The sequence below is a fragment of the Cnephaeus nilssonii genome (genome assembly GCF_951640355.1).
Source record: "Cnephaeus nilssonii genome assembly, chromosome: 3".
NCBI classification, from domain to species: Eukaryota; Metazoa; Chordata; class Mammalia; order Chiroptera; family Vespertilionidae; genus Cnephaeus; species Cnephaeus nilssonii.
In genome coordinates, this window is record NC_137074.1 from 81,531,752 (window position 1) to 81,553,411 (window position 21,660).

The 21,660-nt window shown below is 39.2% G+C and overlaps 1 protein-coding gene across 8 annotated transcripts in view; it reads right to left on the minus strand.

Annotated features, from left to right (window-relative positions):
- The window catches only part of EPHA6 (EPH receptor A6), a 1,012,702-nt gene that overhangs the window by 946,096 nt on the left and 44,946 nt on the right, over positions 1-21,660 (minus strand). The window lies entirely within an intron of this gene.

The following is a 21,660-nucleotide window of genomic DNA, read 5'->3' on the forward strand; positions in this document are numbered from 1 at the left end:
AGTAATTCTCTAAGTCTTAGTAATCACCCCAACCTGGCCCTCAACAGTCTCTGGTCTTGTTAGCCATTCTTACAGGGTATTATGGATTAGTATGTAATAATAACAAATGAAAGTTTGCTTATTGTATGATAGGGGATGATTTTATCTTCTTTACCTTTGAATTTCTCTTGTTAATTGATCCACTAAAGCATCTTTGAGAGAGATCTAAGGATAATACTGTACTTTTCTTATATTTCCACCACCCCCTCTCTCCAACTGATTTCAGTAATATTAACCATACTTGAGTTCCTTTTGTCTCTAAAACAGCTAGATTCAAATTGCCAGTATTTAAGACTCTTCCGTAAAGCAACTAACTAAACTCCTCATGACCACTTAGACTTCACAGTCAGCTGCCTATAAAACATGGTTATCAGGTCATGAAACTTGATAATCTGTTCATAAGTAATATATATTCTGAGAAGATGTTGCAAAAAGAATATTTTAAATAAAATGTAATTTTCTAACCTTTTAACCACAATTTCAACATTCTTGTCTGTCTAAAGAATGTGTGTTGCCTTCTGAATTGTTAAATTGAATTGTACTAAAGGTTTTGGTTAGTAGCATTGCCCGTGGAACTAGCACAGTCTATAACGAGAGAAATGGGAAGGAAAAATGTGAGGACACAATAAAACGTTAAGGCAACCAGTTGTATCATTTACACATTAAATAGCTTTTATCATAATTATTTGAAAATAGATTAGGACTGGAGAGGAACCAAGATGGCGGCATAGTTAAACAACTAATCTGCTGCCTCACACAACAATTTCAAAACTACAACTAAAAGACAAAACTTCTACCACCCAGAACCACGGGAAAGCTGGCTGAGTGGTAGATTTACAACTAAGGAGAGAAAGGAGCACAAACGCTGAAAAGCTGAGGTACAGAGGCGCGCGAAGCAGGCTGGCGGCGGGCGACTGGGTGCGCGGCTTTTCTTCAACCCGCAGGGAGACAAGCTCCCGATCACTCTGAAATCCAGTTTCTGGGGACACGCGGGGGACCCAGACTCCTACGGGGAGAAGCTGGACTCTCGGCCATCGGGTCGGAAAGTGAGAGTGACTTTTTTGCAGAGGTGCGCCCAGCAATCATTGTTTTACAGCGCTGGAGCGCGGGGCGCAGGGACTTGGAAACGTGGAAAGGCAGAGACGGCTGACGCCAGCCATCGCCGTTGGCCACGCCCTAGCCTAGTGACGCCCTGAGACCCCGCCCAGCCCTGAGACCCCACCCCTCACATTCTACAAACCCGCCCAGGCTCCACACAGCGGCTTTTGCATATAAATGGCCTGTTCTGTGGCAGCTCAACCAAATTAACTGCAGCTCCAGTCAGACTGCTCCAAAACCGCCCAAGCAAAGGAGGAGAAAACTAGTTCTTGCTGTAGCTCCTGCTGGGGGACACACAGTACACAAGGGTACACCAAGAGTGTCCACCTCAAGTAACTGGGAGGCTGACCCGTTGAACCAATAGGACATCTAGTACACAAAACTACCCTACCAATTCAGGGAAGCAGAGAAAATGAGAAGGCAAGGAAACAGATCACAAACCAAAGAAATGGAGGAGAACAAGCGACTGGACATAGAGTTCAAAACCACGGTTATAAGGTTTTTCAAGAATTTCATGGAAAAGGCCGATAAATTCAATGAGACCCTCAAGGATATGAAAAAGGACCAACTAGAAATTAAACATACACTGACTGAGATAAAAAATATTATACAGAGACCCAACAGCAGACTAGAGGATCGCAAGAATCAACTCAAAGATTTGGAATACAAAGAGGCCAAGGACACTCCTCCAGAGAAGCATGAAGAGAAAAGAATTCAGAAAGTTGAAGATAGTGTAAGAAGCCTCTGGGACAACTTCAAGCGAACCAACATCAGAATTATGGGGGTACCAGAAGAAGAGAGAGAGCAAGATGCTGAAAACCTATTTGAAGAAATAATGAACGAAAACTTCCCCCACCTGATGAAAGAAATAGACTTACAAGTCCAGGAAGCGCACAGAACCCCAAACAAAAGGAATCCAAAGAGGACCACACCAAGACACATCATAATTAAAATGCCAAGGGCAAAAGACAAAGAGAGAATCTTACAAGCAGCAAGAGAAAAACAGTTAGTTACCTACAAGGGAGCTCCCATACGATTATCAGCTAATTTCTCAACAGAAACCATGCAGGCCAGACGGGAGTGGCAAGAAATATTCAAAGTGATGAATAGCAACAACCTACAACCAAGACTACTCTACCCAGCAAAGCTATCATTCAGAATTGAAGGTCAGATAAAGAGCTTCACAGATAAGAAAAAGCTAAAGGAGTTCATCACCACCAAACCAGTATTATATGAAATGCTGAAAGGTATTCTTTAAAAAGAGGAAAAAAGAAGAAGATAAAAATTATGAACAACAAATACATATCTATCAACAAGTGAATCTAAAAGTCAAGTGAATTAAAAATCTGAGGAACAGAATAAACTGGTGAACTTAATAGAATCAGAGGCATAGAATGGGAGTGGATTGATAATTCTGAGGGGGAAAGGGGTGTCTGTGTGGGGAGTATGGGAAGAGACTGGACAAAAATCATATACCTATGAATAAGGACAGCGGGGGGGAGGTAAGGGCAGAGGGGGGGTGGGAACTGGGTGGTGGGGAGATATGGGGGGAAAAAGGAGAAACAATTGTAATCTGAACAATAAAGATTCATTAAAAAAAAAAAAAAAGCCTGTTGCAAAAGGAAAAAAAAAATAATAATTATTTGAAAATAGAGTAATGAGAATCATGTAGGACAACTTCCTACTGAAAACTACAGACGTAATGACACAGCAAATACGATGCCAGATTTAGTGGCCATGAACTTCCAGACAGCTGATCTTCTGTGGCATATTTCTGTACTGCAGAGGAGTCAGGAGGAGAGATGGTTCATAAATGAAACATTTACAAATGTGACCCATGCCAAGAGCAGCATGGCTTCAGTACAGAGAAAAGAATGACAGATGGAAGTTTTCTTGTTGGCAGAAAAATCCTATATAATAAAAGGGTAATATGCAAATCAACCAAACATGGAACGACCGGTGGCTATGACACGCACTGACCACCAGGGGGCAGACACTCAACTCAGGAGCTGCCCCCTGGTGGTCAGTGCGCTTCCATAGGGGGAGCGCCACTCAGCCAGGAGATAGGCTTACGGCTGGCGAGCTCAGCAGCCGTGGTGGGAGCCTCTCCTGCCTCCGCAGTAGCTCTAAGGATGTCCTCTGAGGGCTCCCGAACTGCAAGAGGGTGCAAGCCGGGCTGAGGGACTGCCCGAGTGCACGATTTTCGTGCACCCAGCCTCTAGTACAAAGGAAAGAAAAGAAAAGAAAACAAAAGACAGGCATTATCATCATTACCCTGTATGAAAGACAAGTAATAAGTGCTATTGTGAAAGTGTATATCACCAGGATCTTGTGTAGTAAAGTAAATGCAACAGAAATGATGATGACTTTTTATAATTAAGGCAAATGAAGAATATTTTATCCAACACAGGTTTCTCAGTTATAATTAAGCATAAGAAAGCAGGTGCAGGCTTCCAATAAGACATGGATCAGTTTTAATTCATTGATTACACAAGATATGGATATGGTAAAAAATGTAAAATGTTGAGAAACTCTTGGTGAAGTTATCAGGACCCAATTCCAACCTGAGCTTTTATGACTGAGAAGCTCAATTTTTATCCTTCCAAGGCAAAGTAATCATATTTCAGGAGACTGATTTTTGCTTATCAGGCAAACAGGAGACTGATTTATAAACGAAAAGAACTATTTATTCACTGATGATTTGTCTCCCCAAGGAATCTCATTCCTTGCAGGTAAACATATTCAAGAGACCAAATCAGGAATTAAAGATTTATTTGAAAATACTCAATTACTGAAAAGGAGTAACCTGTTTTACTTTTTAAAATCCTCTAGAGCTATTTCTATTTAAGGAATAAATAATTTTATCTACCCATTTTAAAGCTCTTAACTGTAAACAGTACTGAATAAACAGTAAGTTCTCTACTTAAAACATATTTCCTTTTTAATACTATTCACAAGGCATATTATGATTTCCATAGTTATAACCAGTTATTGGCTAAATTTTGAAAGACCCAATTTTTATTTTTTTTTTGAGAAAAATATTTGGTTTATTTCATTTTTTTGCATGTATCTGTCCAATTTTCCCAAAACCATTTATTGAAGAGATTGTCTCAACTCTATTGTATGTTCTTGGCTCCTTTGTCAAATATTAACTGAGCGTTATGGCATGGGTCAGTTTCTGGGTTCTCTGCGCAGTTCCATTGATCTATATGTCTGGTTTTCTGCCAGTACCGGGCTGTTTTGATTACATGGGTTTGTAGTGTAACTTGATATCAGGTATTGTAATCCATCCAACTTCTTTTCTTCTTTTTCAAGATTTCTGCAGCCATTCAGGGTCTGTTTTGGTTCCATATAAATTTTAGGAGTATTTGCTTTAGATCTGTGAAATATGCTATTGGTATTTTAATAGGGATTGCATTGAATTTATAGATTTCTTTGGGTAGCATGGACATTTTAATGATGCTAATTCTACCCAGCCATTAACACAGTATAGTCTTCCACTGGTTTATAACTTCCTCTATCCCTTTTTTCAACATCCTGTAGTTTTCCAAGTACAAGTCTTTTACCTCCTTGGTTAAGTTTATTTCTAAGTATCTTAATGTTTTTCTTTCAATGGTAAACAGGATTGTTTTTAGTTTCTCTTTCTGAGGATTCATTATTGGTGTATAAAAATGTCGATTTATGGGTGTTGATTTTGTATCCTGCTACATTGCCGAATTCATTTATTAAATTTAGTTGTTTTTTGGTGGAGTCTTTAGGGTTTTCTATGTATAATATCATGTCATCTGCAAGCAATGAGAGTTTTACTTCCTCCTTTCCAATTTGGATGTTTTTTGTGTTTTCTTCTTGTCTGCTCACTGTGGCTAGCACTGCCAGTACTGTGTTGAATAAGAGTGGTGAAAGTGGACATCCCTGTCTTGTTCCACAATACACAAGAATAAACTCAAAATGGATAAAAAACCTAAATGTAAGTTGTGAAACCATAAAAATCCAAGAAGAAACCATAGGCAGCAAAATCTCAGACATCTCTCATAGTAATATGTTTATGGATATATCTCCTAGGGCAAGGGAAACTAAGGAGAAAATAAATGGGGCTACATCAAAATAAAAAAGCTTCTGCACAGCAAAGGAAACCATCAACATAATGAGAAGGGAACCCACTGCATGGGAGAACATATTTGGCAATGATATATCCCATAAATGGTTAATCTCCAAATTATATTGGGGACTCATACAACTTAACAAAAGGAAGATAAACAATCCAATTTAAAAAATGGGCAAAAGGAGCTAAATAGACACTTCTCCAAAGGAGACATACAGATGGCCAAGAGACATAGGAAAAAATGCTCAAAGTCACTGATCATTAGAGGGATGCAAATTAAAAGGACAATGAAGTATCACCTCACACCTCTCAGAATGGCTACCATCAACAAATCAACAAATGGCAGTGCTGGCGAGGATGTGGAGAAAAAGGAACCGTCGTGCACTGCTGGTGGCAATGCAGACTGGTGCATCTATTATGAAAAACAGTATGGAGTTTCCTCAAAAAATTAAATATGGAACTGCCATTTGACCCAATGATCCATTTCTAGGAATATATCCTAACAATCCCAAAACACTGATCTAAAAGAATGTATGCACCCCTTTGTTCATAGCAGCTCAATTTATAATAGCTAAGATCTAAAAACAACCCAAGTGCCCATCAGTAGATGAGTGGATAAAAAAGCTGTGGTACATTTACACCAGGGAATACTATGTGGCAGTAAAAAAAGAAGGATCTCTTACCCTCTGAGATAGGATGCGGGGGGGGGGGGGGGGGGGGGGGGAACGTGGAGAGTATGATGCTAAGCAAAATAAGCCAGTCAGAGAAATACAAGTATCACAAGATCTCACTCATGTGTGAAATCTAAGGAACAAAATAAATTGATAAACAAAATAGATCCAGAGACATAGAAGGAGGGAACAGAATGCCAAATCTCAGAGGGAAGGTGGGGATGGGTGAGAAGATATTAACCAGAGAACTTGTATGTATATATGCATAACCCATGGACACAGACTGTAGGGTGGTGAAGGCCTGGGGCAGAGGGTGGGGCTGGCTAGAAGGGGTCAATGCAGGGAGAAAAGGGAACATATGTAATACATTCAACAATAAAGATTTTTAAAAAGATATTTGGTTCTACCCATACACTCTTTTTAATGCCAAAGTAGCATATATTTTTTCCAAGAAGGATTCTTACATGTGAGTAAAATAAATCCCAATTACTGAGTTAACTTTATAGTTTCAAATAAGGACAGAGAATAGCATTTGCTGACCATGCCACATAATTTTGGAAAGAATCTAAACTTTTAGACATTTGATTGGCCAGATTGTTTCTGTCTTTGGTTGTTCTTTATAAAGATAAACACACAGGAGATCTTATTTTTATGACCAAGAATGAGAAGCATTTAAAACAACTTATTTCTTCTTTGATTTATTACCATTATCTTTATTCAGATTTCTTTAGTTTTTACCCAATATCTTTTTTCTATTTCCAGGATATCACATTACATTTTGTTAGCATGTAAATAGTTTCTCCTGCTTCAATGACTTTATTTTAACGTATTATCTAAAACTGAATGCACATTCATATATTCTTCAGGAATCTTTTTTGTTTTCTCTATCTTTATACTTTTCAGATAAAATTTATCAGTTGGGGGACGGGGGTGGTCTACTATTATTTCACTTGCTGTCCATCTCCAAGACAATATCTCCAGCATAAATCTTTCTCTCATGCTTCCACACAATTCAGATGCCCTTGTTGGTTTGTAAACTGTCCCCTGTACACAGAGAGCAAGAGCAAACTGAAGAAGAAGACCCTCATACTGGTAGGTGGCAGGTTTAATGAGTAAGGGAACTTACACAGGAGGCTTGTTGTGGGATGATATCTCCACACTCGCCCTTCGGAACCTTAAGTTTATATAGAGGCTTCAACTGGGTTTAGTCACATAAACCATACAGATGCTATCAACACCTTCGTCTCCCAAGCCTATGTCCCTGGAATAACTTCCACTGTGGGAATGGTGGGTAGAACAGTACATTCCAAGGACAGGGATGTGAGTGAAGGGCCCTCTATCGCCTGGGTCTAGATCATGGGTCAACTCCTCTCAATTACATTCTTCAACACCCCTCAAGATTAACATGTCTGCTTCTGAGCTCGTTATTTTCCCATGAAAGGGTACCATCATCCCCTGATTTCCCTAGTTCAATTACTGGTAGCCAGCATCTGCTCAGGTGCACAACTTAGGATCCTTGACTCATTCCTCATCTATCAATTTGCAAACTGGACCTTGTAGGCAGAATAATGGCCCCTAAATTGCTCATGTCCTAATCCCAGGAATTTGTGAAAATGCTATGTTATGTGGCAAAAGGAAATTAAGGTTGCAGATGGAATTAAGGTTGCTAATCATTTTACCTTAAAATAAGAAGACCATCGTAGATTATGCAGTGGCCCAATGTAATAATAAAGGTCATTAAAAGTAGAAGAGAGACTCAGAGGAAGATGTGTGACTACAGAAGAAAGGCACAGAGAGATGCAACATTGCTGGCTTGAAGATGGAGGAAAGCATCCATAAGTGAACAAATGTGGACAGCCTCCCAAAGGTGAAAAGGGCAAGGAAATGGATTCTTCCCTAAATCTTTGAGAAAGGAGTACAATCCCACTGACACCCTGATTTTAGCTTAGGGAGACTCGTCAGATTTCTAACCCACAAACTTGTAAGAATAAATTTGTGTTGTTTAAACTGCTAAGTCTATGATTATTTGTTTCAATGGCAATACATAATCCACTGAATTTTTTGAATCATCTTCAAATCTATCATTTTTTTCTGTTCTCTACCTATTATGTCTCTCAAGTGAACTAGGGACCCTTGGTCTTGTTCCTCTCATTTAATGCAGTCCCATTGACGTGCCTGAAATACGATTTGATTTTTCCATTCTCTGTTCAAAATTTGATTTTTCCATTCTCTGTTCAAAATTTGATTTTTCCATTCTCTGTTCAAAATTCCTCAGTGGTTCCCCTTATCACTTATAAAATTCTCCCAAGATATTTGTTACAAATGTATCCTTATTTCTTCATAATGTATATATTGAGCATTCTACCAGGTTCTCTGAGTATAAAGGTGAATCAAAATAAACACAGTGCCAATCTTTAAGGTGATTATAAACTAAAGTAAAAAAAAAAAACACAAAAAATAAACAAATTATAAAATAAACATATGACTACATATTATGAGAATTGCTACAACTCTAATTTAAATTTCAGGCTCAGAGAAAGCCTCTAAAAAGGAGGTAATGATTAGATAGAGTTGAATTATTCTCTATATTCCTTTTAGACTCCTGATGTGAACTATATAACAATGAACTGGAGAAGATATGAAATAAGACACTGTTTATTTATTTTTAACCCAATATTCATTTAACTTTTTGGGTTCTAAAACCTCTTTCTCACTGAATATGTTCTAACATTCTATGGCAAAATATTCAAGAAAATACAACATGACAACGGTTGTCTTACAAGGTACACCCTGAATTCCTTTTCATTGCACACAAGACACTTCTGGGCTTGGTCCCATCTACCTGCCCTACTTCTTCTTCATCTGCAGCCCATTCCTACCCTCCGTTATTCTGATAAACTGGCAATCCTCAAACTTATCTTCTTCTCTTACCTCTCCACAGTTCATGTCATTACTATTGCTTGGAATACTCTCATTCTGTTGGTCCTACAAGAAAACTCCTAGTCATCACTTATGGCTCAGTCAAAATATAATTTCTTACAGAACTTTCCTAATTTACCCCTGGAAGATGCCAATGCTCATTTACACTAATGTGCCATTGAAATTTGTACATACTTCACTAATAATAATTATCTTACTTTATTTTACCACGATGTATTTGTTTGCATTTCCTTGTGTAACTGCTCTTCCATAGACTCTAAATTCCTTGAAGGTTAGAACCATATATTTTAATCCTTATACTCTTCCCGAAGAATTAAACATTTTTTTTAAAAATCACTAATTGAATGGAATATCAAAAATAAAATCAACAGGTGAGGAATTTAAAATATCTAGATTCCTATAACTCCACAGTTCCCAAGGGGCTCAAAATGTCTATAAAAATGGACAACCCAGAGCACTCAAAAAAAGTAGTATACCTTCAGTAACTGAAAAGTACTGCGGAAAGTACATTAAAGAGAGGGGATTTCAGGTCCTGTTATTATAAACTTAGTGTTCCAAAATAAAAAGATAATAAAAGAACTTTGTGCTTTTTATCAGCTTGTGTCAAAAGAAGTTATTAGAGCAGAGTTAAAGGACCAGCATAACCAAAATAATAATCATGAAATATTGATCATATTAGGAAGAAAAAAGAGAAAAAGAAAAAACTACTAAAATGAAATCATAATGATTCAAAAGCTTCAAGTACTTAGAAAAAGAAATTTCAATGTGAGCCTAGTAGAGGAGATTTTATACATAAAAAATAAAAATTTTTTGAAGTAGACTTGGGCAAATTATTTCAGATTATATATCTATATATATACACACACACATACATATATGGGTATATATTTATATAGAGAAAAATATATGTGGATATATTTATATCCATATACATATGTATATATGTATATATATATGTGTGTGTGTGTGTGTGTGTATATATATATATCCTATATAATAAAAGCCTAATATGCAAATTGACTGAATGGCAGAATGACCGGTGGAACGACTGGTGGCTATGATGCACACTGACCACCAGGGGGCAGATGCTCAACACAACTCCTGTGTTGAACATCTGCCCCCAGCTCGCAGGTCCCAGGCTAGCCAAGGTGGGTGCCAATGGGCCCCCTGATCACCCCGCCTGTTGCCCCGCAGAGGGAGGCAACCAGCAGTGGTGGGGGAGGGGGCGGGGCTGGCTCTCAAGCGGGTGGCTGTGAGGCAATCAGGGGGCATGGCTGTCCAGCAAGTGGGCAACGCCACCCCCGATTGCCCCGCCAGTCACCTCCCGCAGAGGGCGGCAACCAGTGGGGGGTGGCAGGGCCATCGAGCAGGTGGTGCCAGGCAGGCTTCCCCCCAATTGGCCCACTGGTCACCCCGCAGATTGGCCCTCATCGCCGGCCAGGCAAAGAGGGCCGATCAGGCCTTCCCACTGCTGGGGCCTCCCTTCCCGGGCTGCTGGCTGCCGGCTGCTGTCTGCAGCCTTCCTTCATTCCACGCTGCCCCCTGGTGGTCAGCGCACATCATTGTGAGCAATCGAACTCCCAGTCTCCCAGTCGAACTCCCAAGGGGACACTTTGCATATTAGCCTTTTATATATATAACTAGAGGCCCGATGCACAAAATTCATGCAAGAGGTTCAGCCCTCACAGCCCCGGCTTCATCCAGAAGGTTGTACAGACGGTCGTTCCGCTGTTTGGTCTAATTAGCATATTAGCTCTTTATTATATAGGATATTTTATATATATATATAAATATATAAATACATATATATATATATATATATATATATATATATATATATATATATGTATATGTATTCTGCAATACACTCAAATGTAGGGGGAAAATTACCTATGAACAAGAAGAACCATGTACCCACAATAAAGTAAGTCAGTGCTCTTGACAAAGAAAATAGTCAACGTATTATGGCCCCTGAAGTTGGAGAATGGGTAAGGAAAGGAACATCAGAGGATATTAAAAAGAATTTTAAAAAAAGAGCTATAGAAATGGCTAGAAAATCTTTGAAGTTAAATATGGGGATCCCACTGCTTTGATACTTTCATCTTGAAGTTGCCGGACTGATACCTTTTTATAGAGCCCCTATTTGGTTGGATTTTCATATAAATTCAAATTTCTAATAAAGTTATTTTTATTAGAGACTAAATATATCAAAACCTAAAAAATAAGTTAGAATATTAATAAATCTCCTTACCTAGTATTGCTTAGAGCATAGTTGTAAATTTATTAAAGGCATAGATGGCATGCCTTTGTGTCTTAAGGGAAGTATGGAAGCCCCTATAGACCGAACATTTAACATTATTACTGAGGAAATAGTCCTCTCTTTTCTAAGCAGGGGAATCAAATCTATACCAATAAAAGCCTAGGTGGCCCTCGCGCCCTCACGTCATCACAAGATGGCCGCCCCATGTCATCACAATGTGGCCGCCTCCACATCATCACAAGATGGCCACCACAAGATGGCCAGCAGGGGAGGGCAGCTGGGGTGAACAGGCCAGCAGGGGAGGGCAGTTGGGAGCGATCGGGTCGGCAGGGGAGGGCAGTTAAGCATCGATCAGGCCAGCAGGGGAGCAGTTAGGGGCAATCATGCTTGCAGGCAGAAGCGGTTAGGGGCAATCAGGCAGGCAGGCAGGCGAGCAGTTAGGAGCCAGCAGTCCCAGATTGTGAGAGGGATGTCCGACTGCTGCAGGGATCGGGCCTAAACAGGCAGTCAGACATCCCCTGAGGGGTCCCAGATTGGAGAGGGTGCAGGCTGGGCTGAGGGACACCCCCCCACCAGTGCACAAATTTCATGCACCAGGATAATAATCAGCAAGATGTAGGTTACCCTAACCATGGGATCAATTACAATAATCTCATATATCACCTATAAGAAGGGTAATCATATCCTAATTACCTAATTTACAAATAAATGATGGCATATTAAAACAGTTTTAACTGAAAGGAATTCCATAAAGCATCTGTAAAAGAAACCTATTCAGTGGTCGGCAAACTCATTAGTCAACAGAGCCAAATATCAACAGTACAACGATTGAAATTTCTTTTGAGAGCCAAATTTTTTAAACTTAAACTTCTTCTAATGCCACTTCTTCAAAATAGACTCGCCCAGGCCATGGTATTTTGTAGAAGAGCCACACTCAAGGGGCCAAAGAGCCGCATGTGGCTCGCGAGCCACAGTTTGCCGACCACGGTATTAAATGAATAGTTCTATCTGAGGCTCCAACCCAGGTAAGTAATCTACTGATGTGAGAAACACCAACAGGCACAGTCATTTGCTTCCTCCTTATCATCTTTGTTAACCATCTATTGAGTAATGAATAAACCCAAGAATTGTGCAAGGCACTCAAGTAAATATGGACCAAAAGGGGAACAGATTGATAGAGAGCAAACCGTTTTGCATTGGGAAGTAATTTTAGAGATGAATAAGATGCTTCCAAAAATTAAGTAACATACTATACCACGTAAAATCTTTAAAAATAGGGTGGCTGAGAATATTTAGGAAACTGATGCAAACTTGTGAAACTGAATGACTTAAAGAAACAATTTTGAATTCATCCTGTCCAGAAGATCAAATGTCACTGAATATCCTCTTGATATAGTACTGGACCCCTGATGATAAGAACTGGAATTTGTGTTTTTCCTAGGAGAGTAATACTCCAGTTGCTCCAGATCAAATCCAAAATGTAACACATAATAGTGAAATGTTCCTACTATACCATGATAAATGATGATGAAACCAAGCTAAAACATTTAGTCAATTATAAAACAAAGCTCAACTTGCAAGTCTACATTTATTCACTAAGCCATTCTTTACTCATATTCCTCTTGCAAATATGTATTTATTCACTAATCCTTTCCTTACTTGGATTTCTATTGAAGATGGTGTTTTCTCCAGTATACCTAAATACAACAAAAATTCTGAGCAAATCTCAAGTCACCAACATTATGTTTCCAGAGAATCTTGACATTCATCTCAAGCCTTTTTCTAAGCACTCCAACCTAGAGCTTCAGTACATACTGAATTTATTTCATATTCTTAAAAACATCAAACTCTTTGAGCCTTCTCATGAACTAATATCTCCCATCTTGGTGACTACTGACTCAACCTTGGTCTCAGCTTACAGGACATTTCTTGTTGGAAGTCTCTTCTAATATATATTTTTTATAATAGGGGGGAAGTGTCACGTTTAATGAGCCCCCTTAGACTAATGCATGTTCCATAGACAAAAAGCATGACTTTACTCTAACTATCCAATCATTTTTCTCCTAGAGGAGACTAAATTTCATGAGTTTATGGGCCTTAGTCCTTGTTTACCAACATTTTTCTAGTACCTAGCAAAATTGTAAGAGAACAAATGAGAAATAATAATAATAGTCTTGGCATAAAAAATTCTTCCAACTAATCAAGGCCACAGTGAACTTTCCTCCTCTAAATGTACTTAGTATGTCCAGCCAATTTTTGCTTCTTATTGAATACTTATGTCAGATTATATTATTTATAGATAAATTAATATTACAGATAAGGATTATGGGACCCAGAAATATTATAAAACTTACTCAAGATCACTCAGGTAGTTAGTATTACCATCATGATAAAATATGTATCTATCAAGAGGTATAGTGCTTTCCCTATTTTACCATGAATTTAATTTCCATAGCTAGCATTTATGCCTTGAGAGGGCATCAAGATATGTATCTCTCCTGTAACTAGGCCACATAGCTGTTAATGGCATATTTGATTATATTAAGTGATAATTTTATTGAAAGAATTTTATTTTAATTATTCATTTATTTTATTTATGTATGTTTTTATTTGATTTTAATTTTCTGCCATCCTCCATTCAAAAAAAAGTCTCTGTAAGCTAGTTTTATCATTCTCCAATGAAATCTCAGGCAGGAAACATGATTTTGAAATGCCTTTTTAGTCACAGCATCTTACATTTAGTTCAAGAAAATAAACAAAACTCAAAATTCATTCAACTTCGCACTTCTCCATCACTTTAATTCAGCCTGGAAGCTTGCAGTATGAAAGGGTACACGTGTAGATTCTCCTCACAGTCTTCTATTCACTATTATTTCTGACTCACCAGCATCAAGCATGGTGATTAAACTAAGAGTACAGTTTTTCATGACTGGTTCAGTCTTGATGAGGCTTTGGCAGCAGCCTTTCTAGAGGGTTCCAGGATAGTTCCTTACATCATGGCCTACGTTTGGAATATGGAACCCACACATTTGACTCCGAGGCACTAATTTATGGAGATCCGTCCTGGTACAGCCCCACCTCTGCCTCTGCTCTCCTACCACAGGTCACCTACTTTCAGACTCTCCTACCGTCCTTACAATGAACACATACTTAACCTCTGAGTTGTCTCTTTACTGTCTCCTGCACCAAACCATCCCTTCTCCATCCGAAAATTCTGTTACTTACAATCTTCCCAAACTTAATTACTTATATTAGTTGAAACTGGTAATCTCTAATGGAGGAAAGATAGGTTTTTAAAAAACTTTTCACTATGAGCTGCAGAGGAAATGGTATAGTAATTCACTTTAGGGTATGTAGATATTGGTACCTATATATTGTTCTTGGCTTTGAAATGTCCCCTTAATTTACAAGTTTCATTTTCATATAATATTAATATATGTTTTTAATATAATAATTTTAATGAACATTTGTTGAATGATTCCTATGTATCAAACACTTAGCTCAGCATGTTCTACATGCATTACCTTATTTGCTATTTTTTTAAACTTATTTTTTTTTAAGTCCCTATTACTACCTCTACTTTACCAGTTAAGAAAGCAAAATCCTAAAGTGGTAAAAAAAAAAAACAAATGTACTCCAGAAAGCAAAGCTTATAAAAAAAGGCACAATCATTTGAATTTAATACCAGCATGTCTTACTTTCTGACCAAAGTACCTAATCATATGCAAGGCTTTTCCGATCTTGCAAAGGACAAGAGAACAGGAAAGTTTAAGAGAGAGGGGAAATAGAGCAGGCTGCTGTGCAAGAAGAGTGAAAGGGACAAAGTGATTTCTAAGACGTGAGATTTTAGAGGAATTCTGTGCTTTCTTTGTTTTCATTTAAAGGATTCAATAAGCAACTATAAAAAAATTAAAACAGAAAGACGTAAAAGTTTACACAATTTTATATGGCTCTTTTCCTAACACAAAACAGATAAAAACATTTCCTTAATACTTTTAACTGCTTTTTTTTTTAACTCTTAAGGGATATTTATTTGCTTGTTTTGAATTGTAGAATAAAAATATCATGAAACTTAATTTAAAATTTAATTGATTTTATAAGGCGTCCCACTTTACTGCCTAATCTCCCACAGTGTGAAATAAACAAATACCCAAAGTCTAATTCATTTCCATTAAACAAAAAATATTTAAGCTAGCACTTTCAAAGCATTTACCTTTGAATTTTATAATACTTTACATCTAAATTGAGCAACTGGACAAAGGTAATGAACAAATCTTATGACAGAAGGCTACTGACATTTGTATTTGGTCTGCAATTTCTGATTTAGGCCTGCTGGGAGGCCGAACTTCATGTCTTATTTACAGCTTTGAAGGCTATTCGAGGAGACAGCTCTAACTTTTGATAAGCATACATTTTCTCCTAGAAAATATTCATTTCTTTAAACTCTTCTAGGAAAGGTGTGTTGTGTGGACCAGAAAGCAAAATTATAGTATTTCACCTGTGAATGTCTGGACCACAACATTTTCATATGTGTCTAAACTGTATTACTAATCTTGGAATTTTTAAAAAGGAATAAAAGAATAAACCTATTCAATGACCTAAGAATAAGGAAAACAAATGCAATTTAGTCTGGCATAAAATATATCTAATTTCTAAAGGCTATAAACATGAACAACTTAGCCCATCTCAAGTAATTCTTGAACATTAAAAAATAATCTAGCATTATATAGCATGGTAAAGTGTGTCAATCAACATTAGAAATAAAAATAAAACTTTGAAATATGAAATACTAACTTAAATATTTTTATAACAATGTAGTTGATAGTTTTAATAAATCATTTTTAAATATATTTTGAGTATTCTTTTAAAAATTGAAACTAACCCTAACACAACTGCTCAACAAATTAGTGTCCCCTTTAAGCCCACACCTTGAATTCTTGCAGGTAGATTATATTTAGAAAAATATTACTTATATTTTTTACATTTTGCATTTAATTATACTACCTAAAGAGGAAAAATCCATCAAAACCTGTGAATTAACTTTCTTTTATCATAAAAGCTTTTTTCTTAAAAGCCAGTCTTTCATCATTTAAAAAATTTTACTCATTAACTAAAAAATATTTGTCTTGTCTATGTACTACCGTATTTTCCGGCATATAAGACAACTGGGCATATAGAAGATTTTCCTGGGTTAAAAAGTCATCTTATACGCCGGAAAATACGGTAGTTTCTGTGTCAAGTGTTGGACAGACAGTAGTGAAATTGACAAATGTACAGTATATTTTATTTTATCTATGCATGTTCAAAGCTGGTCTTAATTAGCCTGTGATTTATATCTCAAACTAGAGACCTGGCGCATGAAATTCGTGCACTGGGGAGGGGGGTGTCCCTCAGCCCAACCTGCACCCTCTCCAATCTGGGACCCCTCGGGGGATGTCCGACTGCCTGTTTAGGCCCGATCCCACAGGCAGTCGGACATCCCTTTCACAATCCAGGAATGCTGGCTCCCAACTGCTAGCATGCCTGCCTGATTGCCCCTAACCGCTTCTGCCTGCCAGCCTGATAACCCCCTAACCACTCCCCTGCCAGCCTGATGGACACCTAACTGCTCCCCTGCCAACCAGATTGTCCCCAACTGCCCTCCCCTGACAACCTGGTCACCCCCAAATGCCCTCCCCTGCATATTCTCTCTTTATTAGATAGGGTTTTTTCTTTAACATATTGGACAGCCCTAACTGGTTTGGCTAGGTGGATGGAGAATCAGCCTGCAGACTCAAGGATCCCAGGTTCAATTGTGGTCAAGGGCATGTACCTTGGTTGGGGGCACATACCCAGTGGGGAGTGTGCAGGAGGCAGCTGATCAATGTTTCTCTCTCATAGATGTTTCTAGCTCTCTATCCCTTTCCCTTCCTCTATGTAAAAAATCAATAAAATATATATATTTTAAAAAGAAACATTTAAGATTCCTCCATATCTGCCTGGCTAGTGTGACTCAGTGGTTGAGACCCCAGGCTGCCGCCGCTGGCAGGGAATCGCGCCGTGGGGATGCGTGCCCCTACCAGGCTGAGACCCCAGCCCAGGCTGCCACCGCTGGCAGGGGATCGCGCCGTGGGGAGTGAATTTGTTTTTGTTTTTTAAAGAGGGTCAGGAGGGCCTCTGGGCAGCATTCCATCAGGCCACTTACTCTGCAGACTCTCAGTGGCAGCCCTCCCTGAGACTGGGGGACTCCAGCAGGGCTGAGAGGACTGGGCACCACCATCTTGTGGCTATGGGCTCCGCCATTTTGTCACAGAGTGATGGTTAATTTGCATATTACTCTTTTATTAGATAGGATTATTTGGCCTCACATTTACTAGATGAATTGGGGATCAGCATCCCTTAGAATGTAATTATGCATGCTAGAACCATCTTGATTGACTTTTCATTTCTGTAGGTATTCTCCCTTTGTTACCACCCGTCTTGATCTCTCTCACATTCTTACCTCTTTCCTCCAAGTACTATCTTATATTTGTCTCTCACTCTTTCATAGGTCAAGTTCCGTTATACGTATCAGATATATCCCACAATTGCTGACAGAAATGACTCATTTTTATTTATCCCTCATAAGATGATGTGACACTCTTACATTTCATAACAATTATATTGTTCTTTGATTTAAAAAAATTGTGCTACAATTTTTAAACATGGGTCAGATATTCCAAAAATTTACTTTAAAAAAGTGAACAAACCAAATAACAGCAAATTGGCTTTTAGTACAGTAAGAATTAACCAGGCTTTATATAACTGTGGATTACTCAGAATCACTATAGTCTTAAAAAATAACCCTTTAAATAAAAATTAATTTCCAAATATTCTAATCTTCTTCTAGATACAGTTGTAATTATACCTATGTAAACTCAATTTGTATAATCTCATAAATGCTTCATTATATTTAAAATTTATAAAATAAAGCAGATACAGAAAGACCTTTATCTCTGGGAAGTAAAAACAGTGAAATGTCAGAGCATGATTACAGAGAGTAGCATATAACCAGAGGCTAGTCTCAATTTAAAGATGAATAACTGAAAAGGGCAAAGAAATAATGTATGACATACATTTTTGTATCTAGTCACAGGGAAAGTTTAACTGTAGATACTCAAGGCAGACCACAAACACTGTTTGAGAATCCAGTTTATAGATACAAATAAGGGCTCAAACACAGAGCTTCTAGCACTAGACCAAATCACAATAATTTGGTGTTAAAAGAAAGACAGAGAAGCCCAGAGATTAGGATGAATATATGAGATTAATCTAACACCAGAATCTATGCTGCTGTGTTAAAAACTGCTGAAATTTTTTTATTAGGTCACAACTACTTCTAACCCTCTGGCCTGAAAGTGAAATGTACCTACATGTGGAGCTCAAATGGGTCCAAGTTTAGCAAAGAAAGATTTACTGGAAAAGAATTATACAGTTGCAATATACTTTGTGCATTTTATATAAATACTAGAGGCCCGGTGCACGAAATTCGTGCACGGGGGCGGGGGGGTGTCCCTCAGCCCAGCTTGAACCCTCTCCAATCTGGGACCCCTCGAGGGATGTCCGACTGCCCGTTTAGGCCCGATCCGACCGGACATCCCTCTGAAAATCCAGGACTGCTGGCTCCCAACTGCTCACCTGCCTGCCTTCCTGATTTCCCCTAACCACTCCCCTGACAGCCTGATTGATGCCTAAGTGCTCCCCTGCCAGCCTGTTTGCCCCCAACTTCCCTCCTCTGCTGGCCTGGTCACCCCTAACTGCCCTCCTCTGCAGGGTTGATCGCCTCCAACTGCCCTTCCTTGCAGGCCTGATCCCTCTCAACTGCCCTCCCCTGCTGGCCATCTTGTGTCCACATGGGGGCAGGATCTTTGACCACATAGGGGCAGCTATCTTGCTCTTGTGTGTTGGAGTGATGGTCAACCTGCATATTACTTTTTTATTAGATAGGATAGAGGCCTGGTGCACGGGTGGGGACCAGCTGGTTTTCCCTGAAGGGTGTCCTGGATCAGGGTGGGGTTCCCTTGGGGCATGGAGAGGCCTGGGCGAGGGGCCTGTGGTGGTTTGCAGGCCAGCCACGCCCCTGGGGACCCAAGCAGAGGCCTTGGTATCTGGAATTTATTTACCTTCTACAATTGAAACTTTGTAGCCTGGAGCGGAGCCAAGCCTCCTGCTAGATCCGTGGATTTATTTACCTTCTATAATTGAAACTTTGTATCCTTGAGTGGAGGCCTGGGCCCACCAGAGTGTGTGGAAAGCTTGGCTTCCTCTGTTGCCGGGGAATCCCAAGCCTCCCTTCTGGTAGCCATCTTGGTTGGGGTTAATTTGCGGACTCATCCTGATTGGCTGGTGGGCGTGGCTTGGCTGGTGGGTGTGGCTTATGTAGCGGAGTGATTGTTAATTTGCATATTACTCTTTTATTAGAGAGGATAAATATATTAAAATAAAGTGCATCTATTCAGCAATACTGGTTTCTTGAATAAAAAGGATAAATTAGAGAAGTGGAAAATAAAATTTCTTATTTTTAAGTATTGTTATTGTTAAAATAAACATAAGCATCTTTATCAGGTGTCATGTAAATAAAGGCTGTTCCAGGGTACAATGAAATAATTCATATGCCCTCAATATAGCATATTTTTTGGTTGGCTGTTACAATTATACTCATAAGCATCCCTTGTTAATCATTCCAACACAATTCCTGTATTTCTTACACTAACATCCAAGTTACCCTTTTTAGGAAAGTAAGTTCATGATTTCTGTAAGCTAAAATCCAACTTCATTAGTAGTCTTTCTACCTGTTTCCTGCCACCTCACTCATAGAATCACCTCACAAAATTGACAAACATCCTTCTCTTCCTACCCAACCTAAATCTGATTTTGTTAAAGAAAGAGTTCTATATATTTAACAGTATCTGAAGACATTTTTGTTTGTCACAAGTGGGAAGAGAGTGCCAGGGATACTGCTAAGCATCCTATAATGCAAAGGACTGTCCTTACAACAAACAACTATGCAGTTCAAAGAGAATCTTCCTCCCAGTGTGTAGGAACATAAACTCCTCTGTAACATAAAGAGGCCATTCTCACCCTAAAAATACTTACGTGATATCGTCAGTACCAATTCTCACTCTCCCCTGAAGGCTCTGGTACTCCATGGGGACTTGAGGAAATAAAATGTATATTTCAAATGATTGGTTTAAAAAAAGAGTCTTTAAAAAAAAAAAAAAGGAAAGAGTCTTTAAAAAAATAAGTTCTATAAATATTCCAAATACATAGTTTGAGTATTATTTGCATTAACATGTTTCAAACAACATGTCTTCTTCTCCTACTCTCTCAGCCATCAGGTCTCAAAATATTCTCATTAATGTTCATTTCTAGCTGAAAAATAAGTCCTGAATCTTTATTTTTGCAAGATTTAAAACAAACCAATCAACCAACCTCAGGTAGTAGACTAAATAATGGCAACAGCTTGATCAAATACTTTGTCTAATTCAACCTCTCCACGCTGTCTTCATATGTAACAAAATTGTGTATTAACAAAATATGACAGCAGTGACAATTCTGGGTGCTGACAGGTCTACCCTTGACAAAAGGCTGAAAATGACAGAGGACATATATCGACTTGCACAAAAGAAATCCTACACATAGATGCTTCATGGAAACTGAGCATGGATTCTGCTATGATGAAAGCAAGTTTATCTGTTTGTTTGTTTGTTTTAAATTGGGGTTCTAATACATACTAATGTGATCACCTTACGTTTCCTGATTGCACCAAATTTTAAAGACCTTGAATTAAAAACTATATCTGGGAAAAAAGCCAAAAATAGATACTTAAAAAGCATCTATATGTAAAAAATATCTTATATAATATAAATAAAAAGCAAAGTTCATATATATAATTAAATATATACTAGAGGTCCAGTGCACTGGGTGGGTGTCCCTCAGCCCAGCCTGCCCCCTCTCACAGTCTGGGAGCCCTCAGGGGATGTCCAACTGCCGGTTTAGGCTCGATTCCTGCAGCAGTCGGACATCCCTCTCACAATCTGGAACTGCTGGCTCCTAACAGCTCACCTGCCTGCCTGCCTGATTACCTCTAACTGTTTCTGCCTGCCAGCCTGATCGCCCCCTAACTGCTCCCCTGCCAGCCTGATTGATGCCTAACTGCCCTCCCCTGCTGGCCCAATCTCTCCCAACTTCCCTCCCCTGCTGGCCTGTTTGCCCCCAACTGTCCTCCCCTGCTGGCCATCTTGTGGCGGCCATCTTGTGGCGGCCATCTTGTGGCGGCCATCTTGTGGCGGCCATCTTGTGGCAGTGATCTTGTGACGACTATCCTGGGTGGGTCCGCGGGTCCGCTGGGGGCCTTAGTCCTGGCCACAGCATGGCTTGCAGCACGCCCCCCTGGGCAGGTCTGCTGGGGGCCTTGGTCCCGGCCGTGCCACAGGGCGGCTCAGAGTACGCTCCCCTGGGCAGGTCCATGGGTCTGCCGGGGGCCTTGCTACCAGGGCAGGCTGCGTAGTGTGCCTGCCCGCGAACCCCCA